This window comes from Aegilops tauschii, chromosome 6 (assembly GCF_002575655.3).
Source record: "Aegilops tauschii subsp. strangulata cultivar AL8/78 chromosome 6, Aet v6.0, whole genome shotgun sequence".
Lineage (NCBI taxonomy): Eukaryota > Viridiplantae > Streptophyta > Magnoliopsida > Poales > Poaceae > Aegilops > Aegilops tauschii.
Window position 1 is genome coordinate 270070955 of NC_053040.3, and position 18929 is coordinate 270089883.

Consider the following 18929-nt stretch of genomic DNA (forward strand, 5'->3'; position numbering starts at 1 on the left):
CCTCGCCTTCACCGCCCACCGCCGGAGATCCCCTCCGCCATCACCACCGCAGCAGTTTGCCCCCGACCTCGCCGTCCGCTCCGTCGCAACCACCGTGAGCTTGGCCACCTTTCCATCCTCTCCATTCTCCCTCTCGAGCTCCGTAGCCACTGCACGTAGCTCACCCGCACGCGCCGCCGCACGAGCTCGTCGCCGATGAGGCTCCGGCCATCCAACGGTCGCACCACCATGGCCGTTAGCTTCACTGCATCGCCAGGAGCCCATAGCACCATCGCACGCCCCTCGCCGTGCTCTCTAGCGACGGGTTCGACTACACCCGTACCCCGGCAGCCGCACGGCTCGTCGCCGGCGTCGATTCCGGCGACCCCGAGCTCCACCTTCACCCCCAGTCGATGCGGTTTGCTCCCAGCTACGCGTAGGTGCCCTCCGCCGCCCATTTGGTCGCCGGAGTACGGATTCCGCACTCCACCGCCGCGACTGGACGTCGCCGGCGGCTAAACGCCGGCGAGTCAGCGTGGTTTGACCACGGGTTTGACTCCCCAGAGTTACTGACAAGTGGGGCCCGCCTGCTAATTAACCTGAGTTAGAGTTAAAATTAACTCTAATTTGTTAACTAACTAACAGTGACACTGACACAGGGGACCCACACGTCAGGTTTGACCTGGACGACCCCGTTGACCGCTGACGTCATCATGACACACTGCTGACGTATTAAGCAATTTAATTACTGGAATTATTCTTATATAGGAAATTCCAGAAATTATCACAAACTTCAAAAAATCATAGAAAATAATCTATAGCTCAGAATGAAAAGATTTATATATGAAAAATGATCAGAAAAATCCATTCTATCCTTCTGTACTGGTTTCATGCATGTTTAAGCAAGTTAACCTACTGTTTAATGCAGAACAAGATAAAGCACTAAAAAGGGCCACACATGAACTTGGAATTTGAATCCTTGATTCAAACTAGCCCAAACCCATCTTGTCTTAGTTGCATTAGCCAATACACCCATTTTGCCATGTCACATGCATGCATCATATTGTTGCACCTGCTTGGTGTTGATTGTGCTTCGATGTGTTCATTGTGGTAGGTTCTGCCTCCGAGGATATTCACGAGTATCCAACTGAAGGGCAGTATCCCACCACCACTCCGTCAGGCAAGCAACCCATTGATCATTTCGATACAAACCCATCTTCTCGCTTCTGCTCTCATTTACTGCATTAAGACAACGCGATTCAAACTGCTGTGTGTTGCGGTAGATGAACCCCGATTCCAAGTCACACCGATCTAGCCGGTAAGACCTCATATCACTTTGCGGCCTCACGCACGGTACTCCCACGGGTGTCGCCTTACCATGGCCCGGGACCGTTTGCGCCTTTTGGCTCGCGTATATGACAATGTCGCTAGCATCCATATGACAAAGAACCCGGGCCGACATGGCTAGTCGTGAACCCAAAGCGGCACTAACGTATGGGGACAGGCATACATGAATCAACATCGAAAGTGTCGGTCAGCAGCGTGCGAATCCGGGCTGTAGCACTGGGCTAACAGGACTCCGGGAACCCGGGCTGTAGCAGGCTAGGCAGGACTCCGGATGTCACCGCGTGACATTTCCCCAAGGGACAGACACAGGAACGATATGAAACACATGCCGGCCAGTCAAGTGTCCAGAGCAGTAGTGCTGGGCTAGCAGGACTCCGGTGCACCGGGCTGTAGCGGACTACTATGGCTCAAGGAGGCACTAGACTACATTTCCCCATAAGAGAGGCTGCTAAGGATAGACAACTAGATTGTCGGATCCCACACATACCAAGCATTTCAATCATACACACAATATGCTCGATATGTGCAAATACAACATGGCATCACAACAAGACTCTACGACTCAGAGTATTTATTCATTAGGCTCTGAAGAGCCAAATATTACAAACATGGGTCTCATGACCCAACATTCAGAGCATACAAGTCAAAGCACATGCGGAAGCTTAACATGTCTGAGTACAGACATCTACAAATGAAAAAGGCTGAGAAGCCTGACTATCTACCAGATCATGCGGAGGGCACAAGATCGTAGCTGAGGTAACAAGCTAAACGTCGAAGTCCACACGGAACTACTAGCGAGACTGACGTCTCTCTGCAAAACATAAAATAAGCAAACGTGAGTACAAATGTACCCAGCAAGACTTACATCAGAACTATCTACATATGCATCGGTATCAACAAAGGGGTGGTGGAGTTTAACTGCAGCAAGCCAGCTTTGACTCAGTGGCTAACCTGAACTACGACTGCAAGCAACTCTTTTGAGGTGGCGCACACGAGTCCACATATTCACCATATCAATACACCACTATGGATCCGCTCCCGTCTCCCTACGAGAACGCCATCCATAGCACTCACGCTTATCTTGCGCATTTTAGAGTATCCACTTTCACTTGTCTATGAACTATTATAGGCAACCCAGAAGTCCTTTACCGCGGACACGGCTATTCGAATAGATCATATTAACCCTGCAGGGGTGTACTTCGTCACACACGCTCTCGCCACTTACCACCATGTACACCTCGTGTACCTCGGCAACCTTCAAGCGGAAGCCTGGCGAGGGAGTCGGCCACGACCTGACTAACCACACAAGTCTCTCGTCCAGGTTTATCACCTATTCGGGTTCCATCCGCAAGGAGATCCGGCCGGGGTGTCGCTCACGGCCCCAAACGATGTGTGCAGGGTTCCCGAGCCCACCATCCGGGTGCCACTCGGTACACCAGGCCACGTGTGCCTAGTCTGTCCCAAGCCCACCTGTACCGGGTTCCACTTGGTAGAGTACTAACACTACCTACAAACACCAGAAACTAGTTGCAACTCCTGGACAGAGATCAAGTTGATTAATAAGTCAAGAGGGGCACTTAAGCATTCCAATGTGTGGTAGTAACTGTTCATGGATCACAAACACAGAACTCAGTTCCTGAGGACGGTTTCAATGAGACAACCCACCATGTACTCCTACATGGCCTCTCGCTGCTACCTTTACCAAATCGTGTTCACACCCTTAGCTCTCACACAGTAGGACATGTTCACCACTTTCCAATTCATTCCCGATGAATCAGACCTGACACAACTCTAAGCAATAGCAGGCATGCCAAACAAGCATGAATGAGTAGGCACATCAGGGCTCAGACAACTCCTACTCATGCTAGTGGGTTTCATCTATTTACTGTGGCAATGACAGGTCATGCAGAGGAAAGGGGTTCAACTACCGCAGCATGTAACAGATGAATCGTTGTTGTCCTAATGCAATAAAAGAGAGCAGGAGCGAGAGAGTGGGATTGTATAGGAATGAACAAGGGGGTTTTGCTTGCCTGGCACTTCTGAAGTTAGCATTGAGTCTTCATTAGTGTCAACGATCACAATGTCGAAGCAACGTCTACTGAGAGGGGACAACACCGGCAAACAGAGAAGAAACATGATCAATGCAATGCACAATATGATGCATGCTATGACATGGCAATATGAATGTGTTTTGAGCTAATGCAACTAGCAACATATTAAATGGAGTTGGTTTGAACCTTAGGTTCAAATTCAAACTTCATATGTGGAAATTCAAATGCCATTTACATGATTTGTCCTAAACAGCAGCCATAAATTGTTCTAACATGCATGAAAATGGAACAGATGGATAGATTGGATTTTTCTGATCATTTTTCATATATAAATTATTTCATTCTGAGCTACGGTTGAATTTCTATGAATTTTAGAAGTTTATAGAATTTTCTGCAATTTCCTGGATTATTTTAAATCTAGAAAATCAATTATTGCATCAGCATTGCGTCTGGGTGACGTCAGTAGGGTCAACACGCCGGTCCAGGTCAAACCTGACCAGTGGGTCCCGCGTGTCAGTCTCTCAGTGCCTAATTAAGTTTAGGTTTAAACTAAACTAACTTTTAACAGGGGTTGGCCCCACACGTCAGTGGGTCAGGGGGGAGTCAAACCCCGGTTAAGCAGGGTCAAACCCGCCAGACTTGTTCCACAGCTCGTCGCCGGTGAAGCCCGGGACGGCGGAGGGGCTCGGAATTTCCCCACGGTCGACCAAATTGACCGCGGTTTGGTCCTACGCGTAGCTGGGGCTCGCGCGCATCTAGTAGGCCAAGCGGGAGGAGCTGGGGTGGTCTGAGTCGACGGCGGCGAGCATGAATGCGGTGGCCGGAGTTCGGGTCTCGGCGGTTTCGGTGTTGCGAAGCACGGCGGGAGCAGCTGGAGGGGGTTTTGGGCTTCTAGCGTTGCGCTGAGCACGGCTATGTGCTCGGTTGCAGCTCTATGTGACAGTGGCCACGGCGGCGTCATGGCCGGCGGAGCCGAGCTTCGGGCACTTGTGGAACGATGGCTAGAGGACGGGAACGGAGGGGGCGAGCAAAGAGGAGAGATGAGGAGCTCACAGGGAGGCGGCGCAGAAGGTCAGTGGGCTCGGGGTCGCGCCAGACATCGCGTATCGACGGCGGTGATCGGTGGCGCCCGAGGTGGAAGACGAGCTCGAAGGCGTCACCACGGTGCTCTTGGGGTCGGGATCTTCCGCGTGGAGGAGCTTTGCGTCGTCATGGAGCTTTTGGACACGGGAATGGGGCGAGAGGACCACGGTGGTCACGGTGGCAGCGAACGGCGGCGACGAGCTCCGCTCGGGTCGGGCGAGAGGGCGAGGGAGGCGAGGCGGGGAGAGAGGGGAGCGGTCGAGGGGGTCCAAGGGTCTGCGTGGCATCTCCAGGCGCATCGGGGCAGCGGTGGGAAGCAGGAGGTGGCGCAGCGCGTGTGCGCGCACGGCGGCCACACGCCCTCGTCCTTCTGGCGCAAGGAGGAGGACGACTGGCATGGCCAGATGGGCCGGCTGGGCTGCACAGGTAAGTGGGCTGCGAGGTTAGGCCAGGTAACTCTCTCTCTCTCTCTTTTATTTCTATTTTTCTATTTCTTTTGCTTTGTTTTGATTTAGTAATAATGCTAAACCATTTCGTAAAATCCTGGAAATAATTATGGGTGACTTCTGAATTATTCCAGTGCCCCTTAACAATTTCCAACATTTTTGGAGCATCTGAAATATATATAGCATCCAAATAGCTCCAATTCAAATATGTTTGAATTAATTCAAAGACCATAAATGCCTTGGAAAAATGTGCATGACCTCTGGTAAAGGTTTTAACCTCTTTCCATAGATAATGAACATTTTTGAAGGGCATTTTGGGTTTAATGGAAATATTTTTATTTTGAACCTAGTTGAATTCATTTGGTGCTAGGGTTTGACAATCCCTAATTCAACTTTAAATGAAATTTAGACATGATGCAGCAACCAAGCTAGTCCAAGTGCATAGCAAGGCTAGGGATGTGACACTCTTTCCTCTCTATATGGTGTGTGTGTAACTCTCTGAGCCCAACCCTTTGCATGGGTGCCCCGGGGGGTTTATATAGGCCTACCCCCGGGGGTACAATTGTAATCCGGCTGGGCACGGGTCCCAGCCGTCAGTGTCTGTGTTCGCCGGCTTTTCCGCCGACCATTGGGGCCCGCCGACTGGTGGGTCCCGCCGGCTGCCGGCCTCTTGGTCGACAGGCCGGCCCCACCGCCTGGGGGTCTTGTCGGCGGCTGGTTACTGTAGCCTCGCCCCTGATGACGAGGGCTTTCTCGAGGTAAGCGTGGCTACAGTGTGCCGCCTTGTGGGTCTCACTGTAGCCTTACCTCGTCTTGTCTCGTTAATGTGGCACATGTTTCGAGGGAGGGGGGGTAGCCGGCTTCTGGGGGCCGGCTACGCCCCCGGCCGACTAGGGGAGGCCGGGTTGCCTTCGAGCGTCTCTCTGGCTAAAGGGGCCCGCCGCCCGCGGGCCGTACTGGCATCTGTCGTGGTTGACGTCGAGGCCAACATGGCTACAGTGCCGCGCCGGGCGGGAGATGGCTGACCCGTACGGCGTCCTGTGGCCATGTCTGCTTCGGGATTCGGGGGTAGTGGGCTGTACTGTGGCCACGCCCCGTCTTATCTCCGTTATGTGGGCGTAGTTTTGGTGGGTGCGGTCTTGGCCGGCTTCTTGGAGTCGGCATTCTTCATGGCCGGCTCTTGGGAGTCGGCGTTCTTCATGGCCGGCTTTTGGGAGTCGGTCCTTTTGGTGCCGGCTTCCTGGAGTCGGCCATCTCATAGCTATCTTGGGGGAGGTTTCTAGGAATGGGTCGCCTTCTGAGAGTCGGCCCCTGGGATAGCCGGCCGGGGGAAGGCGGCCCTGTGCTTCGAATGCTTGAAGGCTCAAATGGCTTGATAATTTCCTGAGAAGCCAGGGGGAGTCGGTTAGGCTACCCGTGGCTATTTACTCCAACAGTGTGTGTGATATAGGGCATACGGTTCACTCGGACGAATAGTTTTCGATGAGCGAACGCAACAGAAACGGTTCAACTTAACAAGATGTGTGTGATACGTGGCAAACAACCGACTCGGATGAACTGTTTGCGATGATAATTTACAACACAGACGATTAATACAGTTAGTTCATGTGCAATTCTGTGTGTACAAAAAACTTGGAAAATGCAAACTAGTTGCTTGCGGTGGCTAGGAGTATCACACACGATGCGTCTACGAGTACTCGTGTGCGATGATTAGTAAGTTACACATTTCCTCATGTTAACACTTGTGTGATAAATAACACGTGGCACCGGATACAGTATTCGGGTTGTGTGTGTGCTCCACTTAGTCTTCCCGTGCTCCAGCGAATGCTTCCCGCGCTCCACATTGGTGAATTGTAAAATCCACGCCTATTCCCTCACCGGTTTCCCGCCACCAGCTAACGACTTGCTGCGTATAACCCAGGCGGCAACGCACCGCCGTGACACTCTGCAAAGATCTAGTCCTCACCCATCTACCATTAGTTATTCCAAGCATGCCAGGCAACGACCAAAGTTTCAACGTCGACGCCTACCTGCGTTACATCTTCGTCGAGGAGAACGAGCCGGAGCAGGTCGGGGAGCAAGAGCTTCATTGGTCGGTGCAGGCACCATGGCTCATCGGCAGCGATATCGGCATCACAGTCCTTGGGAGCACAATCGACATATTGCAGAGGAGGTGTGATGAGCAGTTTGCCATCCACCGTGTAAAAGATCCAGAGCTGCTCGACGGCATGATCAATGACCCACACGAAGAACCGCCGTCACAAGTGCTCATCGAGAGCCTGATGCCCTGCAAGGAATGGGTAGAGGACCTCTGCAATTCAGTCAAGACAAAGGCAGCCTGCGGCTTCATCATTGCCCGCGGCGGCCGTGTGAACCTCGATCCCGATGATGTGGTGGCCAGGCTCGAGCACATCCTTGGCGGAGTTGACGTCCTCGACGAAGTAGAACATCGCCAATGTGATATCTTGAGGATGCAGGTGATCAATGGAATTTGCTACCAGGCCAGAGACATTGAAATGGAGCGGTTCCGCGAAGTTGTCATGCGCGTGATTGCACGCTGCCAAGCTATTATGGAAGAGGCCCAGCAACCCCAAGAGCCTCCCAGCGCCAGCAACTCTGTAGGCGGAGGCGGGTTGGGACACTCGGAGTGAACGGCCGCAAGGGTGCTATGCTGATCATGGAGTCCGAGAAGACCATCGCCGGAAGGCCGCCAACTCAGCCTTTTAGCTCATATTTTATTATAATTTCATGCATATGTAGGTCGTGAGTGTTCTGGGCCTTGCCGCACTTGGCATTTTAAATTATACTAAATATGTAAGACAATTATTAAGAATTATTGACCGTTGCCATTGTAACTTTGCCTCAACGGCGAGCAGAGCGCGCGCAGGGACGCCAGAGCAGAGCGCGCCACGGCCGCCTCAATGGCGAGCAACCACGTGGTCAACCTTCTGCAATCAATAGATTTTGACCTTGTTTCTCCTCATGTTGCGGATTACAACGCAATAAGTAATTGCAAATCTGTTCACACCTATCAAACTAATATGCGTTCACACTTAGCACGGGGCTATGAAAACTACCCACTCGAAAATTACTTCACAGTTCCTCTCCTCATCACCCACAAAACTGGTTTTTTCTGTCAAGTCGTTCCGCCATGACCGGTAGGAGGAGTTTAGGGTGGACATATAACCAGGCAGCAAAGACCAAGGCCGCGGAAGCACTAGAGAGGTCCCGCCGTGAAGCCGCAGCCGCTGCAGAGATGTCCCGGTGCACCGCGGAGCCCTCGAATGAGCTCTCACGGGCACGCGAGGGCTCTCACAAGCGCATTCCCGTCATCGGCCATCGTGACGAGCTGGCGTTCCTGAAGTCCTTCGCCGGCAACGACGACATTCTTGCAGGCGTCACTACACAGCAGGAGCTGGTCGACGGCTTGATGCAGCTGCTCAAGATCAGCGATGCCTCGGTTGACAAGGCAACCGGCCTCGTCGAGCAACTCATGGATGACAATGCGAAGCTCCTCAAGTTTGTCGCCGAGAAGGAGGAGGAGGCCACCGGCTGGAAGATGCTGCATGAGTAGAGCAGTGCCTCGGAGATGACACTGAAAGCGGTCATCGAGGAACTGATGGGTGGCTTGAGGAAGCTCCCAATCGAGCGAGAGCAGGAGGTGGAGGAATCTGTGGTTGCTTTCAAGCAAAGTCATGAGGAATTGTAGAAGGAGCTAGAGGATTTCGCGGCCCGGCGATCCATCGACGAGTATAGACAGTAGCGACCCAGATCGTTGTCTGCAATTCCTTCTTCTCTAGCCCCCGTGTCTTTCAGGCTTTGCCGCATGCGGCATTTTAAATTATCCGGAATATGTAAGACAATTATTATCTGCGCCATTGTAAATTTGTCGTCGTATTATCCGTTGCCATTTTATTTGTGGTCATATTATCTGTTGCCCTATGTGGCAATTTAAATTAGGACGGAATACGAGTTGGAAACATGAACAAAGCAAATGCTACCATGGGATCACAAGCAAACACCCTCCGTCCAGGTGCTTTAATTAACCCATTAATGGAGAAGTTGTGAGCGAGGCGGGCGGCGGCTGGTGCATGGAGGTCAAAGAGCTCACTTCCCGGTGAGCATGCGCGGCCTTGCTGCTCGCACGTGTCCCGTCGAGCCTGCGAGGTGTACAGGATGCACGCGTCCCGTCGAGCCTACGCGGCGGGCTGCTCGCACGCGTCCCGTCGAGCCTGCATGGTGGACTTCTCGCGCTCATCCCGTCTAATCAAACAGCTGCACGCACGCCACCAAGTATGGTTAAATTTCGACATGGTAAATATAATACAACCGTTTGCGATATTAACGTGTCAGCTTTTTGTTTCAAAAAGGACTTCGTTGGCTACTAATGTGTGCGCCTCTTCTCAAACAGGACGATTTTTTACCACGGCATATATGTGCCATGTCATGAAACCATGCCAAGTTTCATGTTTTTTGGGTGACTTTTTGATTTACTTGGATTTAAAAACCGAGATTCTCATTGTTTCAGGACGACGACATGTTTGTAATTCATTCTCATTCCTTAAATGAGACCTAAACATGCACCCAATGACACATGTACGATTTCCCACCCATTTATCTTCACTGGAGCATGTGGTTGTAGTTCAAGTTTGAATTATGGACAACATTAAATGCATAGAAAACTTACCAATTAGTAATATATATACAATGGCCAAACGAACCCTGAACAGTTTCAAATTTCAGCCCGACACTCCTCTTATTCTATGTTGCCTGTAGAAAACAAAGTTCAAGGCGAGAAGAGGCAGCGATTATCGTTTCACCCACAAGAGGGGCATGTTTCCCTACCGGAACCATGAGGGTTGCGACAGGCTCTGGTTTGTAAAAGGTTGTAATATAGCTTCGCCCAAATTGGACAATTATATGTACCATGTAGTGACACCATTCCAAGTTTCATGATTTCCTGGTTAGTTTTGGATTTACAGACATTTAAAAACTGAGATTCGCAATGTTTGTGGCCAAGCCAGGACGGCGAGACGGTTGAATTCGTTCTCATTCCTTCCATGGGACCTAAACATGCACCCCAAGGAAACATGCATGTACGTTTTTTCTAGCCATTTTGGTGAACTGGAGCACGTATTTGTAGTTCGGATTTGAAAGATGGACATTAAATGCCTAGAAAACTCAATTAATGAATAAAAAAGGTCAAACGAACGCTGGATAATTTCAAAGTTCAGTGCGACTCTCCAGTTGTTCCGTGTCGCGTGTAGAAGAAAATACAAGGCTAGAAGAGGGAGTGATTATCTTTTGGCCCACAAGGGGACACGTTTCCCTATCGTAACCACGAGGGTTCTTGTGATAGGCTCCGGTTTGTAAGAGGTTTGTAATAAAGCTTGGCCCAAATTGGCAATGTTTTTACCATGACATATATGTGCCATGACGTGACACCATGCCACCTTTGATGACATTCTGGTAAGTTTAGGATTTATGGGGACTTAAAAACTGAGATTCGAAATGTTTGAGGACGAGCCAGGACACCGGTATGGTTGTAATTCATTCCCATTCCTGGCATGAGACCTAAACATGCACCCAAGGACACATGTATAGTTTTTCTAGCCATTTTGGTGAACTGGAGCATGTATTTGTAGTTCAGATTTGAATTATGGACATTAAATGCCTAGGAAACTCAATTAGTGTATAGAAAGGCTAAACGAACCCTTAATAAGTTTAAATTTCAGAACAGATATCCTGTCATTCCATGTTGCCCGTGGAAGAAAATACAAGGCGAAAAGAGGTAGTGATTACGTTTCGCCCACAAGGGGAACACATTTCCCTATCAGAACCACGAGGCTTCTTTGAGAGAAGCTCCAGTTTTTGTAAGAGGTTTGTAATAAAGCTTGGCCCAAATTGGACAATGTTTTTACCATGACATATATGTGCCATGACGTGACACCATGCCACCTTTGATGACTTTCTGGTGAGTTTAGGATTTATGGGGACTTAAAAACTGAGATTCAAAATGTTTGAGGACGAGCCATGACACCGGCACGGTTGTAATTCGTTCCCTTTCCTGGCATGGGACCTAAACATGCACCCAAGGACACATGTATAATTTTTCTAGCCATTTTGGTGAACTGGAGCATGTATTTGTAGTTCAGATTTAAATTATGGACATTAAATGCCTAGGAAACTCAATTAGTGTATAAAAAGGCCAAACGAACCCTGAATAAGTATAAATTTCAGCACGGATATCCTGTCGTTCCATGTTGCCCGTAGAAGATACTACAAGGCGAAAAGAGGCAGTGATTACATTTCGCCCACAAGGGGGACACGTTTCCCTATCGAAATCACGAGGCTTCTTTGAGAGAAGCTCCAGTTTGTAAGAGGCTTGTAATAAAACTTGCGCCACAATGGACAAAAAAAATTCCTCGACATATAAGTGCGATGTCGTGACACCGTGGCAGGTTTCACGATTTTCAGCTTAGTTTTGGATTTACGGGGATTTAGAAACCGAGATAATGTTTTCAAATAGCATATGGTTCACTCACGAAAGCCGATATCCAATGGAAACTTTGTGGAAACCATATTTTAAAGTTTCATAAAAATCTGAAAAAAATGTCGGATGTTAAGAAGATGATGTTTTATTGCGACACAAAATTTCAAGTTGAAAAACATTACAAGATGTGAGGTATGAAAAAGACGAATTCCGCCCTGAATAGTGACATTACTATTCGGCACTATTCAACACTGATTTTGTCTTTTTCATAGCTCACATCTCGTAATGTGTTTCAACTTGAAATTTTGTGTGGAAATAAAACATCATCCTCTTAACGTCCCGCATTTTTTTGAAACATCAAAACATCTTTTTCTCGTCGTTTTCACCGGTTTCCATCGAATGTTGGTTTCCGTATGATATCCCCCCCCCCCGCTGCGCGCGATCTGAGCCATGCGTTCTGACTAGCCAGAACCCAAACCCCACGGATCGTACGTGTGCACCGTTGGATGCTCCCAGATCGAACGACAACCCTGAGCCCTTTCGATAGCACATCCAGTACATGGGTAAGCACTGTGCGCATGCGTCGTGTAGCTCATGCTTCCTTCTCTACTAGGTTTTTCATTCAAAACAAGCTACCGTTTCTCGCCACTCATCTCATCGGTTTCCCACCTCTTCTCCCAGATATGCATGATGTAGATGTTCGTTTAATTCTTATAGTTCATCTCATCCAAAATCAATTATTTTAAGTTTCATGGAATTGTGCATTGTAAAGGTAAAAACAAAAAGTGACAATTCATTTAGAAAAAAAGGTTTGGGCAATTAAGATATGGAAGATTCTAGAGAACAAAGGAGAAGTGCTTGTGTTTTGAGGTTTGTGCATTATGCTTAAGTTCAACCATGGAGTCTTCTAGATTGTACATGTGGCAGAATCTGGTGGAATGTAGATGATATCCAACGGCCAGTAGTGCTCGGATTTGCCATCTCTGTACCGCCGGATTGGCTTCATCCAACGAGCAACTTTCAAAGTTATTCGCACACTATATAGGTGTATAGATGTATATATATATAGATGTGTCCCATGCTAGACAAAATAAAGTTTGAGCGCATGCGTGGGACTACCCCCCCCCCCTCGCCGCCGCCGCCTCAAAGTTAGGAAACTGACATCATAGGTATTGAACCAGGCTTGGAGTCGGGTACGGTGTTCGGTTTGTAATGTAGTTGGCGTGGCCCATCGAAGTTGTGCATTTGGGATTTAAACATGTCATACACCATCGTACCCATACATATTTTCAGGCTGCATGCAGTGTATACGGGGTCTTCTGATCGACCACGTCTCTCTTGTGCGGTGTTTTGGGACGACACAGATATTTGTGGGCTCCCCGAGTGTATATATATCATCCCTTTGGCCAATAATGAGGGTTATGTGTTGGCCATGAATGGATTCCTCCTAGTTCGTGTTAGGGCCGGTCACCGTCAAATGTCGGTCAACCAAAGCTCGAGCTCATGCATTGTCAGGATTCGCTCCCAGATGCTCGGATTGCTGGGTTCGACCTACATTAAACCCTGCGTACATATCTCGTCCTTAACTACCTTGCCTTCATGGTTGTTGTCTGTATCGAGAGGTAGGCACCACATCTAAATTGTACATTATTCTATATTGAAAACACACATCACCCCTTCCCAACGTACATCATTTTGGACCGCATGCAAGAGGTGCTGGTTTTGTGGTCCCTCTCATGCGATTTTTATGATGGTTCAATCTATTGGCCCAAGCGGTTTATCGACAACAACAACTGTCATTTGACCAAATGAAAGATTCATTGGCCTGTCTTATGGTAAGTCATGGCGACATGCATGTATGACCAAAGTATCAATCATTACGTGCATCTGCGCCGCTGACACGAAGTGGGAGGTGGTGGGAGAAGCATCCTAGCTAGGTACGACATTATGTCATTATATATATCCTAGCTAGGTGGTTGTTAGGGTGCTTTCCGGTTTGCGAGACAGGTGCCACCAAAGTTATGCATTGTGTATTTAAAGTTTTAAACATCCCCAATATTCATACATACATTTGGCCACTTGTAGGTGGTTCTTGAATTCTGGCCCCTCCCATCGATCTTCAATGACGCGCCCAACCGTGGGCCCGCGGGGTCAAAGTTGTGCATTGGAATTTTGAACATCACAGACCACCCTTTTCACTCATATATATTTGGGCCACATGCTGATGTGGCTGTCTTTTGACCCTCTGTAACGTTATTTTTTGCTGCAAAGACTCTGATGACCCTCCAGGGACACGGGGTATAATATCTTAATCGTGTGCGATACAAGTGCGATGTGAATCACCACGACCGCGTAAGCGCGAGCAAATTAAGGTGGAGGTACTGGCTCAACCGTGTGCGATGCAAGTGCGCTGAAATCACCACGACCGCGCAAGTGCGAGCAAATTAAGGTGGAGGTACTGGCTCAACCATGTGTGATGCAAGTGCGCTGAAATCACCACGACCAAGCAAGCGCGAGCAAAGGGTGGAGGTACTGGCTCAACCGTGTGCGATGCAAGTGCGCTGAAATCACCACGACCGCGCAAGCACGAGCAAATTAAGGTGGAGGTACTGGCTCAACCATGTGCGATGCAAGTGCGCTGAAATCACCACGACCGCGCAAGCGTGAGAAAAGGGTGGAGGCACTGGCTCAACCGTGTGCGATGCAAGTGCGCTGAAATCACCATGACCATGCAAAAGCGAGAAAATTAAGGTGGAGGTACTGGCTCAACCATGTGCGATGCAAGTGCACTGAAATCACCACGACCGCACAAGTGCGAGCAAAGGGTGGAGGTACTGGCTCAACCGTGTGCGATGCAACTGCGCTGAAATCACCACGACCGCACAAGCGCGAGCAAAGGGTGGAAGTACTGGCCTAACCTTGTGCGACGCAAGTGCACTGTAAAACCACCACCTGTGCAAGCTAAAGGCGGGTAAGTTTATTTGGAAATTAGGATGAACCGTGTGCGATAGACCAGCTAGCTAGAATATAAAAAACAAACTACCTGCCTTGAGCGTTGCAAAAATCAGTGGATCCGCGCCACTTTTCCTTATTATCATACACGCATATTGTTATTGGACCATGCGCGATCTTGGGCACTCCCGCCCCGCATCAATTCCTTTACCCAAATTTTAGTAGCCGCCATACTTCAATCATCGCCCACACTCCTCCAGCACCGACCTTATAGTAAAATTGCAGTAGCCGATGCATTTGAACCGTCGCCCTCCCTCGTCCAGCACCATCTCCACCCACCATTACTAAAATTTTCAGTAGCCGCGACGTATCCTCAAACACCGCCCCCTCCACAGTCCCCCACCCGCCCCCTCCCCCCTTCGAACCCTAGCTCGCGGCAGCCGCCAGCGCCACCACCAACCCTGCCGGTCTGCCCGTTCCTCCTAGTTTAGATAATAAAGTTCAGGTTACCCAGCGATTCCCATACCGTCGCCCCACTCCCCTGAGTTTTTAGATGAGGCCTACGGTGTCCCTCCCTGCCAGAGCCACATCCCCTGCTCCAGAATGTCGCAGCCTAAGCTCGACCATGTATCCCGGGGAGCCCGACGAGCGTTCGGCCAAGAAGAGGTTTATCATGGCCTCTCCGGTGGACGTTGTCTAGGTGGACGCTGTTCGCCCTGACCTGTCGATCCCAGGGCAACACGTCACCGCGGAAGTCGGCGAAGACGTGGACTACGTTGCTATGCCGAAGGCTTCATGTCAGCGGGCTAGCGTATTACTGTATCTCAGGAAAGCTGGCTACGACATCAAGCTCGTCCACACTGACGGCTTCACGCGGGCCATGTCACAGGTTAAGTGGTCCATCCCCAACCCCTCTGGTTCAACTGTCGTCGATCTCTTCGACGGTCCTGCCGCTGATCTCCTCCGCCAAGCGGTCAAGGATTTGCGAGCTTTATACGCCATCGAGCCCATTTTGTCACTTCTGAAGGACACGTTCTATGGCGGTGGCTTGGGATCCTCAATTGCCAAGTCAGATCTCATCGACCACGACCACGAGGAGGGCACCCACGAAGGTTCTTCCAAGGTGAAACAACCCATCTGTGACATCAGAGAGCACACCATGGGTCTGTGCTCTTCCAACTGGAAGGATCCCGTCCATGAAATGTGGGGCAACATTCTATCAGCAAATCTTACCTTTTCTAGCTTTCCAACCCATACCCTTTGTTGTAGTAGCATTTTTTTGCGGTGTTTTAACTGTGCCATGTTTAATTATTTCAGTTATGCAAAAATGTATTGTTCAATAGCTCTATGTGATGTTTAAGTATGAATTGACCACTTTAGTTTCACGAATGGCTATATTTGGTTGTTTATAGTGCGTACATGCCTTGTTTATCTGTATTTGGTTGTTAGGTTGGTTGGAGTGAGCATTTTTTCAGTTATCGAGCAGATGCCTTGTTTATCTGTATTTGGTTCTTAGTTTGGTTGCAGTGAGTATTTGTCCAGTTATCAAGCAGATGCCTTGTTTATCTGTATTTGGTTGTTAGGTTGCTTTTTTAGCATTTGTCCAGTTATCAAGTAGATGCCTTGTTTATCTGTATTTGGTTGTTAGGTTGCTTTTTTTAGCATTTGTCTAGTTATCAAGCAGATGCCTTGTTTATCTTTATCTTCTTGTTAGGTTGGTTGCAGTGAGCATTTGTCCAGTTTTCAAGCATATGCCCTATTTATCTGTATTTGCTTGTTAGGTTGGTTGAAGTGAGACTCTGTCCAGTTTTCAATGGCTATATTTGGTTGTTATACTGGTCATTTATGCCTTGTTTATTTCATTCATTCACAATGTGTTGTTGATTATGTGCAAGTCGGAACTGTGCCGCTCGACTACATCAATACCGGTTTGAACAGCTATATTTGGTTCCTGTTATTCCTGGTGTAGTTAACACATGCCCTTTATTTCAGTTTTACACATTTATCAAGTGTGATGTTTAAGCATTACCTACGTTCTATTCGTTTTCAACAATACCAGTTTGAATTGCAATATTTGATGGCTGTTAAGCCTGCTGTCGATAACATTGCCATCCATTTTATATCTGCTTTAACAGCATGCTGAAACAAATACATTCAAGCTATCATTTGGAGATGATGTTTTTTACCTTTGCTATATTTGTTTGATGTTAAGATTGTTGTACTTATCATGCCTTTCCACTACTTATGCAGGACAACAACGGGAGTGGCCACCATTTTCCGCTGAGGTGAGCTTCATCCCTCGGCTTGTACTCCCCCCCGTCGTTCCATAATGTAGTGCATATAGATCCAGGCCTGGACACTAGTTAGCTTCTAATATTGACTTGTTGCTTGTAGGTACATATGCCCTTGGCAAGGATCCACACATTGACCCTTTTTGCGTATGGGGCAATGAGATATTGATGAACAAGCATCAAGTGAGGAAACTAAAAAGGATTATTAGCAAAAAGATACGAATGGTGGCAAGCAAATTATTTGTTTATGCTCTATCCAACACAACAGCGAGCTGTAGGATGGCAACTACAAACTCCGCAGCCTTCTCTTTTTACTGCCGATAATGAGTTGTTAGACAACAATGTCTGAATCTTTTTCGTTACCAGTGGTTCCCGAAGCAGTTCGCTCAAGATTACCTCCTAAATTACACGATTGGTGGACACGCAATGAAGTTTATAGTATTTCATCCAGACTACAATGAGCATCGAGAAGTCCTAATGAAGGCAGTGAAGGATGGACAGGCAGCCATCACAAGGGGTTGGCCTAGAGTCGTGCGCGCATTACGCATGGAGGAGGGCACAATATGGGCATTCCGCTTCACCTTCTCCAGCAACCAGAATGTCTTTCGCCTCTCTCTTTACAGTCTTTAGTACAACTGTGGTTTATCATTGTTTACTTGGTGCTTCTGTAGTTCTTCAGTATATGCACCTGTGCATCGAATTATGGATTCGTGGTTGAACCAATATTTGTAATAAACATGGTTGGATATGAAATAAGTGATTGCCTACTTTCAAATTCAAAACATGTGATTTTTAAATTAGGGATTAATTTGATTTATTAGGGATTATTTGGGATTACACTGCACACGGTTTGCGAAAGCGAAACGTCTGCGATATACGTGGAGATCAGAAACGTTTCTAGGATTCACTACATGTGCGATCAATCTCCACTGCACACACGACTTTCTCTTGAAAACTGTTTGTGTTAGGCCACCTTGCGCAAACGTTTACCACATAAAAAGTGTGTGCGATGGACAGCCTTTGCCACACAGTTTCTTCTACGCACCGTGTGTGATGCATTCAATAACGCAAACGATAAAATTATTAATATCGTGTGCAATGGCAACGCTATCACAAACGATTTAACGGGAAAAATTGTGTGTGATGTACCTATGAACGGAAATGTTTTCCTTGGAGCGGCTGTGTGGGATGTACATACGAATGGAAACGTTTAGTGGGACTGACTATGTGGGATGTACTTGCGACCGGAAACAATTTCGCCGTATAATTATATTTTTTAGCTCTGCTATACGTATTTCCGTATTTGAGCGCTCACCGGTCGCACACGACCTCATTTTGCCGAGCGTGTGTGCGAGGAGGGCATATTCCCGACGGTTTCTAGGTCGTGTGGGAAGGACCCCCCCTATCACCCACACTCACTTGGTGACGGTTCCAAATGCCATCGTGGAAAGGGGTTAAAAACCGTTTTTCTGGACCGACGCGCACCAGTGCTTGAACCCAAAGTTATTCCAGATGAGTCCACCATACCTACCTATATGCGGTATTACCATGCTGTCCTAAGTAAATTTGCATGTGCCACCTCTAAAACCTTCTAATAAATATCCCTTTTGTGTGCCTGGATCGTTCATGGAACAACAAGAGGTGGTCGGTATCTTCCATGCTAAGTGGGTTATTCTCAGGTCGAGTGTTTATTCGCTCGCCATCGCACGAGAAAAGGGCGGTAATAGGGATGCCCAGTCCCAAACTGCAAACAAAAAAAGCTTACAAAGAATAAAACAAAAACTCCCAATGGAGTCAAAACCTTTACTTTTATCACTTGGGAACCGCCACTAGCGTGCTTAGCATGGTATTGATAACTAATAGTCGTGAAGTAAATGAGAAGGGTGCATGTCTCAAAATTTCATTTACCTCTGTTTTAAAAGTTGAGCTCTGGCACCTCTGCAAATCACTGCCTCTCTCTACGAAGGGACTATCTTTTTACTTTAATGTTGTGTCATCACCTTCTAAAATAAGTGCCAGAACCTGAGAGCACTACTGTCATGCTTATGAATTGTGTGTAGCTAATGTTGGATGCATCATGACTGGATCTTTTCTACCATGAATTACAATGTTTACTCGCTGCTTGGACTTTGGAGGTGCTCTGCATTTATGTTTTGCGGTCTCAAAAAGGGCTAGAGAGACACCACTATTGTCATATTATATCATTGTTGTTTTGACAACGTGTTGCCGTTTGAGATATCTTATTATTGCTCGCTAGCTGATTATGTTATTGATATGAGTTAATATA